General features: G+C 41.8%; 1 protein-coding gene across 2 annotated transcripts in view; it reads right to left on the bottom strand.

The window, feature by feature from the left end:
* THSD7B (thrombospondin type 1 domain containing 7B) overlaps window positions 1-15,841 on the bottom strand; it is an 824,611-nt gene extending 808,770 nt beyond the window's left edge. For both annotated transcript variants that reach the window (XM_082689340.1, XM_082689339.1), the window contains exon 1: window positions 15,559-15,841. The gene's annotated coding sequence lies outside the window, so the exon portion shown is untranslated. The remainder of the gene's footprint in view (window positions 1-15,558) is intronic.
* Window positions 15,842-16,761: the final 920 nt, after the last annotated feature.

Genomic DNA, 16,761 nt, shown 5'->3' with positions numbered 1-16,761 from the left:
CAGAATCCAGGCTGGGTGATTTGAAGAGTAAAGGCACAGCGAAGACTGTGAGCAAATTCTACCAGTTTCGGGAGGTAGAATGAGGAAGGCAAGAGATAAAGAGATAACTGGGAAGCGAATCAAAGTACATTCATAACCTCAGAAAGACTGAATTGGAAAGCCTTGGGTTTGCATATACTACATATGAACTTCCGATGGTACATTATATATAGCACTAAATGTCACCACATCTCACTGCTTCATTTCTCTCCCGTTTGTTTTTGCTCTTCTTCCTGCATCTCTAGATCCAAGAGCATGCATAATCTGACTGGGTTGTACGGATTTCTCCTACCTTTGCCACGGGCCCAGCCTCTGCAACAGTATGCTTGTTTTCTTTCTTTCTTTTTTTTTTTAAGATTTTATTTATTTATTGGACAGAGAGAAAGATCACAAGTAGGCAGAGAGGCAGGCGGAGGGAGAGGCGGGTAGAAGGCTCCCTGCTGAGCGGAGAGCCTAACATGGGGCTCAATCCCAGAATCCTGAGATCATGACCTGAGCCGAAGACAGAGGCTTCACCCACTTAGCCACCCAGGCGCCCCCAGTATGCTTGTTTTCTGAAAACTATTCCCCTCTCCCTTCAAACTGACTCATGGGCTGGCTTCAACTGATGATATTTCTGAATGCATGTCTAGTTCCAACAAGTGAACATGCTTCCGTGGAATTGTTGGCCTCCTCTTTCCCCTGTCATTTCTCATCTTGGATTTGCCATCAGTCTCTTATCAAATATGTGTATGCTTTCTTTGGTGTTCATGTGGAATACGTGCATGTGTGTGCGTGCGAGCCCACATGCGTGCCCTACCAAACTTCCATCATTTTACACCCACTTCCTAAGCCTTCACAGCATAAATGACTTCATACTATTTTGAGCAGCCCTTAGCTTTCAGTTCTTGGGGCTGATTGACTACTTTGCTATGTCGAATGCTTTTATCTTGTAGACATTTACCAAACATCTATGCTTGCCAAACTTGTTGCCAAATCAATGGATAATTCTATCCCAGTGTACATTTTCCTGCCACACACCACCACACACCAGGACAAAACTGTTTACCTTAGATTATAAGGATTTGGGTCTCACTTTATTTAGACAGTGAGCATCACAAGTTTTCAAAACACGGAGCTGGAGAATGCCATCAAGCTCTATGCAGACCAGTAAACCAGGGATAAGCTCTTCTGCCCACACTGCCATGCTGCGGGGGGGGGGGGGGGCTGTATTGCTGTATTTGTTGTTTTTCGTGCATCTTGAAGAGGTTTCTTAAACCACTGACTTCAAAATCCTATATAAAATAAGATTTTAAAGAAAATATAAATAACCAGTCTTAGAGACTAGCACATATGACCCAGAATGAGAAATACTGTTGAGGAAACTATATGAAAAACAAATAAGTTGACAGAAATCCCAATTTTTCTTTCCCATGCTGAATCTACTCATCTATAAAACTGCACAGAAGCATTTGTTTAATCTTTGAAGCATCCTTCCTTTTTTTTTTTCCCCTCCTACCTCCACATGAACTCCGTGAAAGTTCCTTAATTATGGCCAATTCTTGAGTACGGGAAGAACTCTTTTAATCTATCAAAGTATATTAGAGCCCTGGCATGTAAAATGCTAAAGAAATGTTTTCCTGGTGATCTGATGCCCAGTTTAGATCAGTTTTTCTGTAAGCAGCTCAAAGAGCCAAACTAACAGCGCATCTCATTCTATGGGGTACTCAAAGGGGGTTCCACCTCTATAAGTTATAAAGCCTTGCTAATTTATAGCTGATTCCTTTTTGTTCACAAATACTAAGTGGTTGTCCTGGTATTATTTAGCACTATATTCTTTTTTCTTTAATTTAACATATTTTATTTCCCCAATATATCCAAACTATTACCATTTCAACATGTAATCCATACAAAAAATTGAGGCCTTTAACTTTCATTTTCTATACTGTTTGAAATCCAGTATGCATTTTACACTTTAAGCACATTTCAACTTGGACTAGCCACATTTTAAGTGATCATTAGCCACACACATCTAGTAACTCTCACATTTATTCTGCACAGGTCTGAACCAGAAATCCTACGAGAGCAGGGACCTTTCCTATTTTATTCACAGTTTTGCAAGAGCCTGGCATGCAGTGTATACTCAAGAAAAATATTGTTGGATTAACAATGTGATGAAACTAAATTAAAGGTAAATTATATATATTCATTATATATATTCAATTCTGATGATTTCCTAGATTTTTCAAAAAAAATAAAAAAGACTGAGCAATTATTATATACAATGTCGAAACTCTTCATTAAAAAAAGGGGGGTGGGGCACCTGGGTGGCTCAGTGGGTTAAAGCCTCTGTCTTCGGCTCAGGTCATGAGCCGAGGGTCCTGGGATCAAGCCCCGCATCAGGCTCTCTGCTCAGCGGGGAGCCTGCTTCCTTTCCTCTCTCTCTGCCTGCCTCTCTGTCTACTTGTGATCTCTGTCAAATAAATAAATAAAATCTTAAAAAAAAAAAAGCCTCTTTTGAGCTTTGTTACTTGTTGGTCTGGTATTCAATCTGAAGAAATCTAAATCATTTTATCCTCGGTGTATGTGTTCTCATCACTAAAATCTGCATAAACTTCTAAAGTTCAAAAGAGCCTAGACCCAACCCTGTCTCCAATCCCTCTGCGCTGCCCCCTTCTCCCAACCCTAACCCTACCCTATAACTCCTGGTCACTCTGGGACCATCATATTCTGTACTTGGGGGCTCTGTAGCAGAAGAGCACCTTGGAGGTCCTCATCAGCCAGACAGCTGGAGGACGAATCCTCTCTTCATCTCTTTGAGCATCTACTTCCTTCAAGAAGAGTTCCACACTGAAAGAAGATCCTGAGTTACTTGGGGGGGGTGGGGTGATTTTTATTCTTCAGAATGTAAGAGTTTCTTAGAAATATAGAGAGTCTGAAAATATTGATGATGCTAAAGAAAAAGACAGTAGAATTCAACTTGAGCAAACCACGGATTTAAAAACAATATCCAGAAGCTGAAGAACTAGTGTTTCTCACTGATGAATTTGAAGGCCTGGGGTTTTTTTGGAAATAACTGATGTACCTCACTGAATAAGCCCAAGACATACCGCATGATGGTTTTATCTACATCCATTGTGAAATGATTACACAATAGGTTCACCTGGCAAATGTCTTCTCATACAGATACAATAAAAAGAAGAGAAAGAAAAAAAGGAAAAAGAGGTTGTCCTCATGATGCGAGCTATTAGGATCTCCTCTTTTAACAACTTTCTTGTATATCCCACAGCAGTCTCAGCGATCATCATCATGTGACACATCACATCTCTAGGACCTGTTTATCTTATAACTTGAATTGTACCTTCTGACCGCCCTCCACCTCTGCTAACCATAAGTCTGATGTCTTCTTCTATGAGCTTTGTTTTCTTTTGTTTTTAGATTCCACATGTAAGATCAGACAGTATTTGTCTTCTCTGACTTATTTCATTTAGCATAATACCTTCTAGGTCCATCTATGTTGTCTCAAACAGTAGGATTTACTTGTTTTCCTATGGCTGAATAAAATTCCACTGTGTGTGTATATACCACAATTCTTTTATCCATTCATCCATCAATGGACGCTTAGGCTGTTTCCATGTCTTAGCTACTAGAAATAATGGGGGTACAGGTATCTTTTTGAGTCAGTGTTTTCATTTTCTTTGGATATATTCCCAGAAGTGGACTTGCTAGATCCCACAGTAGTTCTATTTTTTATTTCCTAAGATTCCTCCAAACTGTTTTCCATAGCAGCAGTACCAATTCTCAATCTCACCAACAGTGCACGAGGATTCTCTTTTCCCCACATCCACACCACCATCTTGTTTTTTTGATGGTACCCATTCTAACAGGAGTGAGGTGATAGCTCAGTGTTTTTTTGTTTTTGACTTTTATTACAGTTTACTGTTATAACCTACTTTATTATTAGTTATTGTTGTTAGTGTCTTACTATGACTAAATTGTAAACTAAAATTGATCATAGGTATATATGTATAGGAAAGCTAGGGTTTGTTACTATCAGTAGTTTCAGGCAGTCACTGGGGTCTAGAACATATCCCCCATAAGGCGGGCTCTTAGGATCTCCTAACAACTTTCTTGTATATCCCACAGCAGTCTCAGCGATCATCATGTGGCACATTACATCTCTAGGACCTGTTTATCTTATAACTTGAATGGTACCTTCTGACCTATTGTACTTTGTTTTCTTTAAAAAGATAGTGATTACTTTTCTGATTATATGGTAAACACACTCATTGTAGAATTTAGCAAAGCATCCATAATTTCATCCAGAGACAATCACTGTTAAAATCGTATGGTTCTTTCAAATATATTTATAAGTATATATAGATTTTTACAAAGTTGTATTATGGCACATAATGTTAAACATTGTGACTTTAACACTATTACATTCGCCTCCACAATCCTATACAATTAAATAGCATTTTAAAACACGGCCTTAACAGACACATTTATGCCATCCTAACATTTTCTGGTTTTTTTTTTAATTTCTTTATTTTTAAATTCCATTAACATATAATGCATTACTGGTTTCAGAGGCAGAGTTCAATGATTCATCAGTCATATAACATCCAGTGCTCATCACATTATATCACCTCCTTAACCACCATCACCCAGCTACCCCTGTCCCCACACCCACCTCCCTCCAGCAACCCTGTTTCTTTACTATGCTTAAGTGTCCCTTATGGCTTGTCTCCCTGATTGCATCTTGTTTTATTTTTCCCTCCCTTCCCCTACGATCCTCTGTCTTGTTCCCTAAATTCCACGTTTCAGCAAGATCACATGATAACCGTCTTTCTCTGGCTGACTTATCTCTGTTAGCATAACACCCTCTAGTTCCGGCCATGTCATTGCAAATGACAAGACTTCGTTTTTATCGACGGCTGAGCAGTTTGGAATACTTCTTATTGTGGTCTTAATTTGCATTTTTCTAATGACTAGTAATGTGGAGCATCCTTCATGAACCTGTTGACCTTTCGTATATCTTCTTAGGAGAGATGATTTTTCAGGTCATTTGTCCATTTTTTATTTGGGTGTTTTCTCCCTATGCATTATATGAGTTCTTTATATATTTTAGATATCACCACTTATCAGATGTATAGTATGCAAATATTTTTGTTCCCATTCTTTTCATTTTGTCTTCTCACTTTGTTGATGGTTTCTTTGTGCAGAAGCTTTTTACTAGATGTAGTCCACGTGTTCATTTTTATTTTCTTGCTTCTGCTTTAGATGTCATATTCAAAAATATCATTACTAAGACCCATGTCAAGGAGCCTTATTCCTTAGGGATTTCATGATTTGAGGTCTTAAATGTAAGTCCTTAATCTACATTGATTTTTTTCTCAGTAGTGGATATGGGCCCAGCTTCATTTTTTACATATGAAAATCCAACTGTCCCAGCACCCCTTATTGAAAAGACTGTCTCTTCTGCATTGAGTCTTCTTGGCTCCATTGTCAAATATTAGTTGAGTGTACATGCTTGGATTTATTTCCAGAACTGTGATACTCTTTCACTGCTCTATTTATCTGTTTTTATGCCAGTACCATATTGTTTTGATGACCATAGCTTTATAGTACAGCTTGAAATCAGGAAATGTGATACCTCCTTCTTTGTTCTTCTTTTTATTCATAATTTTTTTGTTGGTTTGGGGTCTTTTATAGCCCTATATTCCTCAATAGTCATTGGAAGCCTTACACAAGCATATATAAACATAATTTTTACCCCACCCCACTCCCCACCTCTCATATCCACATTTTCAAGAATTAATGTGATTAAATGTCAAGTTTCCTCATTCTCAGCACAAAATAGAATTATGATTACCTTTTCTACACTGAAGGAGTCTATGATGGAGGGTTAACCCTACCATAATGCTGGCATTCTAGGAAAAGAGGCCTACATTTCCTTCAGGTTAACACCATCTTTTTCAACTACAGCGGCTCTGTCAGAAGTCACCAACTGGAGTTTGCAGAGGACTGAGCACAGTAGCAAAGAAATTGGGACTACACTTCATGCAATTTTATTATTTAAAATGAGTTTTTATATAGGTGGTCCCATTATAAATATAGTGTCATGGCTATTTTTTAATGCATGTGTATAAACAAAATAACATACCACTTCCACTTACTCCAACACATACCTACTGCATAGTTATTCTCTGTGAGCTGCAAAAGAGCCAAAATGAGTAAGACGCATTCCCTGCTTTTATGGAACTCATCCTTAGTAAGAGAGCTAGACATACATAAATAAGGTAACTTGGCCCTGCTAAGGGCAGAGGGGCAGAGGACATGCATGTCACATCTCCCCACTTAGGCTGCAAATTCCTAGAAACTGGGGCTAGTGGTTCTACTCTGTGCCATGGACACAGAGGGTACTCAGTAAATAATCTTCAAATTTATTTTTAGAGCTCACAAACAAATGCATCTTGCACTTTCCATTGGTTTGTGTTGCTCTGCGAAAACTGTTTGGTTATAAAAAAAAAATCTGAAAGATGTGCCACATTGGGGATATACTGTGTCACAAGCATTATGTTTTAATTTCACCAACTCTATAATCCAAATGAAATATCTAATATTCATGCACATAATATTAGATGGCATATCCTTAGAGTCTGTCTCCACACGGAAAATCCTTCCCTATGAAGTTTACGATTTTTCTTTCTTTCCAACAGAAGCCTTGTTCTTAATACCTTTCTTTTAATAAGCAACTGAAGTCAGACTTAAACTACCCATGTAATATGCCTCCCAAAGAGACTTGGAATTATTAAAATGTTTCACATTATCATGTATAGCTGAATAAAGGTTGCACTTACAAAGGAGACACGGGACATTTTTGTGCGTTCCGTGCAATGAAAGACATGTCACATTCTGCCTTTTCAATTGAAGCCTGCCGCAGCCCAGAGGGTCGGTTACTGTCAGAAATTCAACTTGAGAAAGGCCCTTCAGATCACTGAGAAGAATGCTACCTGCCAGGAAATGAGTCAAACCTACCAAAAAATTACTACAATTTGGTCAGAAATATCACTTTGGTGGGCTGCATGTCATTTCTGACTGCAGTAATCATAATAAGAGTGTAGTACAAGAGAACACAGAAATACGCATGAAGTCTACGCGCAGGGGAAAAAATGGTTAAGTTCCCTCTTAGGTAAAGGTTATTTTTTTCCCTTCTCTTTCTTAACTTGAGATAAGCAGATTCTCAGCTGTGCCCATTTCCTGTGCATCAGCCTACACAGCCACCCCAGCAAACCAATAAAAAACAAGCAAAAATAATAAACCACAAAAGAAACTGCATTCTTTAGCCTGGAAATGAGAAGGGCGAGGCGATTTCATAATGTGTATGAATAGTTGTAAAGTGGAAGCAATCTAGATACGCTCCATCTTCACAAATGAAAGACATATGGGATTCATTTTGTAACAGATGAGATACAGAGAAATTTTCCTATTTTACAGGTTTTCTAAAGTAAATACATTCCTGAGAGAAGTCATGGAGGTGTTTTAAGAAGCTTTTTTTTAGAGATTATTCACACTGGTACTTAAGGGCAAAATTAATACACAGATGAATGGCCTCATACACACAAAGACTGATGGGTGACGCCTTGGAAGGAAACTTGGCAGTCAACAGACAGAGGCAGAGTAGAAATGTTCCTGGTATGTCCCATATGGTGGCCACCCCCGCCACAGGTGGCCACTGAGCACTTGAAACCTGGCTGGTCTGAACAGAGATGTGGTTATAACTGAAAAAACATAACTTTTTCATAATCGATCCATGTTGAGATGATAATATTCTAGATATATTAGGTTAATAAAATATACTACTAAACTTAACTTCAATGGCTCTTTTTCCTTTTCTAATGTAGTTACTAGAAAATCTAAGATTGCACATGTGAATATTTGCAGCTTACGTTCAATTTCCGTTGAGGAGTTCTGCTCCTAAGCTCACACTGCCTGAGTGCAGATCCTGACCTGAAGCAAGTCATTTCCTATTTCCACAACTATAAAATGGGAAAAAGAAGAACACAATCCACTCTAAGCTTTTTTAGAAGATTTTATAAATTAATACATGTAGAATAATATCTGGCACATAGTAAATGATCAATAAATCTGCTATTAATATCCAATGCACACATCCTCTCTGCAGAATACCCCCACGTGTCATCATTTATCCTCAGTTTGAATTCCCTCAAAGATGGAGAACTCACATTTCCTTGAGACAGCCGATGGCATTTCTCAACATCTCTGAACATGAAAAAGTTCAATACTGGAATAAGTAAAAATCTCTCTTTACAACTTTGAATCTTCTGAGCTTCTTTATATGATTCTGCCAGAGGCAAAGAGAGAAGCTGGTCCTATTCCATACTCTACTTCTAAAAAAAGTAAAAAGACTTTGGTATTGGAAATGGGGATATTATATATTCCCATGGAAGTTTGCGTCAAGAGACATGCTGACGCAGCAAAATGCTCTTCAGGAACAGATCTTCAGAAATGTGATTTGTCTATACATGCTTAAACGAAGAAGGATCCTCCTCTTCTTAGCGAGGTTGCCTCGCCGCATCCAAGAACACTTTCCTGTTGGGAAGCACAGGCAACAAGGAGAACAGACAGGGGCACTCACCTAACCAGACTGCTCAGGCTGATCACGTGAGTGACCAAGGCTACTTCCAATCTACCCATACTCGCATGGGAAGACAGGTTTCCCCCGCTTCCTGCTCTCTGTGCTCATTTTAAGAGCCAGTATTTGGCATATTTGGCAGAACAATTCTGTCGTGATGATAAGCCATTAATGAAAAGGGATATGATGTGGGTTTCCTAAGTACACCTGGATGTTCTGAATCTTCCGATGGTTCCTCAGGAAGCCCACGCTTTTACACAGGAATGTCTTGAGCTCTTCTCAGTTCTAAGACATTACCATCTTCACGTACAAGGTCTGTGTCAAATCCAAACGCAGCCTTGCCCAATATTTCCAAGTGACACTTCCACCTCCTGGTAGAAGTGATTCAGCAATACTCTTCCTGTCCATCACCTCTGCGAGTGTGACGACCCTGGCCGTGAGTGAGTATGTGTGTGTTCTTGCATTTGGGAGATGATACCAGCCGAGGTTAAGACTACATTTGCTGACCCGAACTCCAGGCTCTAGAGCAGTCTAGTGTATGAAGAGCAGAATAGGCTGTGCAGTCCAACAGACTGTGATGCAAATCTTAGCTGGGGGTTTACCAGCTGCACGAGCCTCACAGCAGGTCCCTCAGCCTCCATTTCCTAGTATGAAAAAATGACACTAAATAATAGAACCCACGTTGCAACATTATCATGAAGATTAGACATCCTGATTCTAATGCACCTAGGCTGGTACGCAGAGTGTGGTATCATCAATAATTAGGAGTCCCTCTTATTGCGACCAGTATATTGTCAAGCCTTGTCTTAGAGATGCTCAAAGGGCTTTTACTACCCAGACCCCTTCCTTTGATCACATCCTGCTCTCCAACAGCTTCCAGAATTCTTAAAAACGCCTTGCCTTTTCTGATTCAAATCCTTTACCATCAGACCTCCGCAAGTGGATGCTAATAAGAAAACTGATTCAATCAAACATTAAAATTAGAATTTACCACCTGAGTTGCTCGGACAGAGAGAAGGCTTTGTGAATTGGCATAATCAGAGAAAGCTCAGTGGAAGTTTAATTAAAACTGGGCCTTGACTAATAGGTAGAATATGGATAACTGGAGGTTGGGGGTGTAGAAGGTAGCATTTGGGCATCTTTTTAAGCAGGTGTGGGTCTTGTGGGTGACTTAAAGGGGGCAGAACTTAAGAGGAAGGTAGGTGGTAAGAAGTTAATGGCCAGCCTGAGCATATCTGATGTATATACAGGAGCACTATTTTTTCTGTTCAAGATGGAAACATATTTTTTTTGTTTTTCCGCACTCACCTAGCAGTGTCTATTTTTATTTTGGCTAGAAGAGATCCAGAAGAAGGTCCCAAAAATGTTCCTTAAGGACTCTGCAAAGCAACAACATCCTATTCCTCTCCAAGATCGGCCAGAAGACGTTCCAGTCCTTAGAATGGGTCCATTCAGGTCAGATGAAGTTTATTAACAATTCAGAATCACAGAAATGAACGGAAGTCAATACAAAATAAATTGAGTTAATTCTGAGGCCCAGAAATGGAGATGGAAAAAAATAATTACTTTTTCTCCAAAAGAAAAAAAGCCTGTTGAGCTACTCCCTCATACATACATTTTAATAAAGTAGTCTGAGACAACTGTGTGGAGCAGGATGCACAGTAGCAGACGAGCTGGGTCAGACACCTAGTTTTCCCCCATACCAACAGGAGGACTTAGAAAGCTTAGTTTATGTTTTGGGGGAAAACAAATTAAATTGAAGGTATAGTGGCTTTATATGCCTTGACAGCCCAATTAAAAGGGATCTAAGTACCTTTGAGCTCTTGGGCAATAGAAATGCAGGCAGATAGTTATATTTAAGTGTTTTTAACAAGTATAAATGTTGGACATAAAAAGGATTTAAATGTACATTTAAACAGTTCAACTTCAGCTGCCTTGACAGTGCCAATGGTTACATGTCCTCATGTTACAAGTAAAAATATCAAAGGCTGGTAAAAATATTTACCAAGTACTAGGACTGAAGCACCAACGATCAGAATAAGTTCTGACAACAGCCCAGGAGCTGGTCACATATAGCCAAAGGGGACTCTCTTAGTGGCTGTACCAAGAGATGAGCTAAGAGGTGTTGGGGACTGAGGTGGTGGTGGGGCTTTCGGGGAGCTCAGAACAGCATCCATTTACCTAGTGACACAGAGGTAGTTCAATATTTCTACAACCAGTAAGGCCGTTTCAGTGCACACAGACTGAATCACCCTGAATATATCTAACGTAAGCACAAAGGACAAAAATCAATAGAGGAGAGCCCAGAAGGAAACTCTGCAAGGTAAAATTAATGCAAGCCTTAGTCTTAATATAATTAAAATCTTCCATTTATATGTGCTTTTTAAAACACCCGCCTGAAAACAATTTTAAAATATATATTACTACAAAACTATAGTCTAATAACAAGGCAATGGTGCCTAACTGCTAGGAAGCTGAGGGCTTTTCTCAACATTATGATTCTTGCAGAAGTAATGAGCTGTTCACTAGCGGAGCACTAGGGTACCAATCTGCACCCAGCCCTGATGCAGGCAAGTGGAACACGGCTGAGTTTCTCTCCAGCCAAGACACTGAAGGATCGTTTGTGCATTAGTTACTTAGGATTCTGTTTTTAGCTACAGCATATTTAATTACAAGAGGCTTGTAATTAAAATATGTCTAGAGAGGCAAAGTCAAAAGGAAACATCATGTCCTTTGCTGCAAAATACCTAAGTTCTATCATGATAGCCTTTTGTTCCTCACAGGAAAGAGTTCCACATTTTTACAGATCTTTACATGTAGGTTGATATCCAAACTATCCTGATATGGGAACATCTCTTTTGTAAAGCTCAAAAAATCCTACAGATTCCCACATCATGTCAAAAAGTTGTACTTTTAGAATCCACTAATTGAAAACGTACCTAATGACCAAAAACTAGTATGAGTAGTGATGCCTTTAAAATGTCTAGGTTTTTACTTATCGCCAGAGCATACGCACACTCTTAAAATACAGTAGCTCTTATATATACTGGATAACTTAACTATTCAGATTACAAACCAAGACCTGGACTGAACCCTCTACCTTGCAATAATTCTGAGTTCCTGCCAGCACGGAAACTGTATTCCGCAGCATCTCCAGGGCTGGTTTCAGAAGCCTCGCAAAGGACATGTGAGTAATTGGATTACACTAATATTCTCTTTTCCCTTACTACTGAATTGCTTGATCTAGTAGCTATAGAAAGCTAATAATAAATCATGGGTGGATTACAACTGAGAACATAACTAGCTATGTATATTTTGTAATAACTGGTCCACTCCAGGCAAGATGGCTTAGAATGAAGGAATCATCCTGGAAATTCAATGACTGTGATCTCTACTTCCTAAACTACATCCTCATCCTCCAAGTCAAGAGCTGCATACAAACTGACAGGAAACTGCACCTAATCCTCTCTGACTTGCGTTCATCAATAGCTACTGTTAGCTATTGTAAATAACCGCCCAGGAGAATACTAGTTTAAAATATCAACAAAAATAATCCCAATTAATGGAGAAATTTTAACGGGTGAATAAAATGTTTATCACTGAAGCAAGACCAGACTTAACATCTGCTAAAACACTGATCCCTCTCAAACTCACCATCTCCAAAATTTCTAGAATTAAAAGGAGAGTTTAAAAATCTTTCTACTTTCACAGGTTTAACGTGTTAATTATCACTTAGATATTAATCTTGTTAACAGCTCTAAATTAAGGAACTGTGTTATATTTAGGATGCTGCCTGGTATTCAAAGTGAATGCAGCTGCTTCTTTGATAGTTATAGACTGGAAAAGTGTCTTCTTTTAAAAATATGAAGCATTTATGTGTAGTTCACCTCCAACAATCCAAAAGCATATCTAAATAGCTCATGTAAATAGTTGCGAATACTCTAATACCCTCTAGTTAGTCAAGGACCCATTCTTTACCTTTTGTCTTGTAGAGCATTCCTAATGCTGTGTTGGTGATGGTGCTGATCTTTTCTCCAAGTGGTATAGCTGTCACTACTTAGAATCCTTTAATCTGTTTGTCTTGATCGTGTACTTAATATATTGTACCATTTGTCATTTTGACTCTTAATTCAATAGGACCAGTCAACTATTCTTCATCGTTCTATTCAAACTTTTGAAGCAATGTTATTACTTTCATGCCTCATCTTTATAAAGGTGTGCAGAACAGTGAAACTGCAGTTTTCGGCAAGACTGTTTTCTTTTGAAGAAATTATATGACTTCTGCTTCAGTGTGTGAAGTGTAATTAAAATGAGCTGATACGCTTTGGAATTCTTGTTTGGACACTCCTCTTGCACTACCATAGCTCCTTTTCATGCTGCTTTGTCAGTCTGTTATTTAAGGACAAACTTTTCTTTTACGGATATGAATAAAAGTCTCATTCCTTCCAAAACAAGAGCTGCGGCAAAGTAGACAAGGTTCTTAATAGCTTCTCTGATGAGGTACATTATAGAAGTACCATTTTTCTTTAATTCTTCGCTTTCTTTCTCATGGAAGGCACACTCAGCAGAGACCAGAAAGGTGCCTTTAGCTGCTGATTTATTAATATCAGTACTCAACAAGTAGAGTCTGTGTTTGTACTGTTATTATGATCAGTAATTCTGTCCATCTGCCTCACATTCTTCCTGTTTCCTTGGCCCTTCAAGCTCTTTAACAAGCAACAATTTTGATTAAAACAATGGGAGGGATGCAGAGGAATAAGAGACATTGTAAAGATCATTTCTCAAGTTTTGATTTAAATATTAGGTAGATATAAGGCAAGCCCAAATGTTCTGAACCCTCAAAATGGACCTCCATGGGCAGTAGGGAGTCCTTTCCTAGATGTTACATCTCTAAGCACCTGCCACAGATTAATCTCAAACCTTCAGAACTCTGAATGGTTTGTAGGTGTTCAGCGATACTAGAACTGGTCGGTGCAAATGTGTAATACTACGCCACACTGTTTAAGACCGCAATTATATCTGTGTGTGTTGTTACACATCAGGGGATCATCTCGATAATTCTTTTTTTACTTAAATTTGCACAAAGACTTTCCAGTCCTCAACTCCCAGCAGTTAGGTAAAAAAAAAAAAAAGAAAGAAAGAAAGAAAAGAAAACAAAACACAATGCCTGGGCATAAGAAGCCAATTCTAGGGAATCTGCCCAGTTGGCTCATCTACCCACAGAAAGCAGAAAACTGGCCACATTAAGTTTTAAAAGAAGCCTACTGGTATTAATGGCATTGAGGTTTAAAGACAGCAGGGCTTCAAAGTGAAGCCTCAAGACAGGGACTTTATATAGCATTCAACCCACAAATACATGAGCTTTTCACTCACTATTAGATGGGACTTCTTGATTTGGTTAGTAATCCTAAGTGGCTTTCAGCAAGCCTTAACCACTGGCTGTAGTATAGTCCAGAGTGCAAAAAGGCTTCCCTGGAGACCACTGCCTCCCAGTTACCCAACAAACCCAGACTGTCCTGACACTGCCTGGAAGATAAATGTATCATCTTGACATTCAAAGATTGCCTGTCAAAAGGAAATCCCAGATGCACATGTACACAACTACACACACACACACACACACACACACTACAGCCTAGCTGACATCCACCTATTTCCATGAGGACAGACACCCACAGGTGCACTCCTGAAAAACACCAACAAGGCTCCACCAGCAAGGGTGTCATTTACAAGAGCACAAATGCACTTAAAACAGACCACCTGGCAATGAACAGAGAACCAAATAACGCTGGCCTCTCCCACAGAACACACCCAAGTACTATAATCTTAAGTCAAACTCCATCTGGACCACAGTGCATCAAATAAAATTGTAATAGCTCTTAAGAAATACTCAGAATATTTCCAAGAAAAAGTACCAGTGCATCACACACTCTTCCCCTGAAATAAAGTGTTTTTCCCCCTTGTATTTAAAAAGAGATTGAGAGAGCTTAAAGTCCCCTTCCCCCAAACACACACACCCCAAGCTTTCTAACTTCTAGACTCCAAACTATGCGGACTTGGAAAAGGGCAGGTTCATTTGCGTATTCAATTAACTTTAATACTGCGGGAGGTGTTAGGAAAGGTGACAGGAACATATGGGTGATGCTTTAGAAATTACCTCTTTCTCCTTTCTCTCCCTCACTCTCACCCTCTGCTCCCAGTTTACTCTTGATAAACTGCGAGATGACTGGGCAGACCCAGGAGTCCCATTCTCCGCAGCCCGCCCCTCGCCCCCAGTGGGGACAATGGAGGTGTAAACTGTTGCTGCAGCATCCTGATACTCCACTGATAAATCAGAGGAAACTGCAAAACTTCTTGACTCGCTCAGCTTTCCTCCAGGGGCACTGAACGCCCACGCGCAGATTTCACAGTCAGCACTACCGAAAGGGAACCCTCAGTCAACCTGTTTGCAAAGCCCGCAGAACTCCCCGTCCTCCAATCCTGAGCTCCGAGGCTTCCAGCGCAGGATGGGGGACCCCGGGTTCCCTTTATCAGTCACCTCCAAAGCAAGGTAGGAACGGGGGAACACAGCTTCTGCCGCCCCAATCCCGTGGCTCGGTCCGGTTGTCTGAGGTCTCTGCTCGGTCCGTGCGGTTCCACCACCCGGCCAACCCCGGGCTCTCCGCACCCTGCACCCTTCCCGCAGCTCCGAGCCAGAGGCGTTGGAGAAGCTCCGCTTGCAAGTTCCAGCGTCTGACCGGGAGAAGGGGTGAAAGAGGGTGCCCAGGGAGCAAAGAGCAAAGTCTGCCCACCGCGCACCCCGCCCGGGGCCGCAGCCACCTCTCCCGCGCCGGCCAGGGACTAGGCATCCCCCGCTCGGGGCGCAGCGCGGCCGCACTCACCCGTCTTGCTGGAGCCACCGCCGCAGCCTCTGGGAGCCGCCGAGCCCCGAGCTTCCCGAGCGCAAGAAAGATGGTGGTGTGTGTCGGGAGACCACCCATTCCAGCGTCTGGCAACCTCAGCACTGAAGGAAGAGGAGGAGGACGAGGAGGAGGAGGAGGAAGGAACGGCGCAGTCGGACGCCATCTGCTGTACACCTCTGCGCAGCCATTGGCTGTCTGGTGCGTCCCGGGAGCCGCGGGGCGCGGGGCCGCGGGGAGCCACCTTGCGCCTCGCCTCCCCCGGCAGCTGCTCCCGCCTCCCCTCCCTTGTCTCCCTGCCGCCTCCTCCCCTTTCCACCCCACCCCACCCCCGCCTTCGCCTAGTGCAAGCCCCCGCCCGACCCTCGGCTCAACCCTCTGCCCCGGGCGAGAGCCTCCACAGCGCGCTGGCCTCAACCTCCGCTCCCCCACTCCCCGTAGCTGTTTCCCGCAACTTTGAAGCTTCGGGGTGCAGGTGCAAGCTGAGTGAAGGGGACTCCCCCACTGGTCTGAGCCTGGGGTACCCAAGCCAGTGATTGCCCCGCACAGGGGCGAGCGCTTTGCGCCTCGGGATTGATCCGCGAAGTAATGGGAGTAAAGGAGGAAGAGAGAGTGGGGTGCTTTACTCATTTATAACCACCACCCCCAACACACAGAGTTCGTGTGAACACTCACACCATAAAGCGCGCGCGCGCGCACACACACACACACACACACACACACACCACACAGAGCCATGCCGCCCGGTCCGATGGCCCGGCGTTCCTCTGCAGTCCCCAGGCACGAGAGGGCTTCAGTGTTACAGGCAAAAAGACAAAGAAGATCCCAGAGGGATATGTAGAAAAGAGAGAAACGGGGGGTGGGAGATGGGGGTGATTCTGGGGTGGGGGGGACGCCAAAACTCGGGTCCCCACCTGCCTGGACGTCCCCCTGTTGGAGCTCTCAGAGGAGCTCATGCAGACCGGCGTCTGGAAAACCGGCTAGCTCCAGCCTCTTTTATTGAAGGTTTTGTGTTTGTTTTTTTTTTTTTCTTCCACTTCTGGAGCTTGGGAGGTGGGGGGGTGGGGTGCCACCTAGGGAGGAAGAGCGCCTTTGGCTCCTGGGTGGCGGAGGCCTCGGGCAGCAGAGGAGATGGGAGAGTTGAGTCCCTGGGGCTGAGGCAGGAGTGCAGAGAGCACTTGGGCA

Source organism: Mustela nivalis (assembly GCF_964662115.1).
Source record: "Mustela nivalis genome assembly, chromosome: 11".
In the NCBI taxonomy this organism is placed as follows: domain Eukaryota; kingdom Metazoa; phylum Chordata; class Mammalia; order Carnivora; family Mustelidae; genus Mustela; species Mustela nivalis.
Note: the sequence above shows the minus strand (reverse complement) of the source record. Positions and strands in the feature narration are given on the sequence as shown.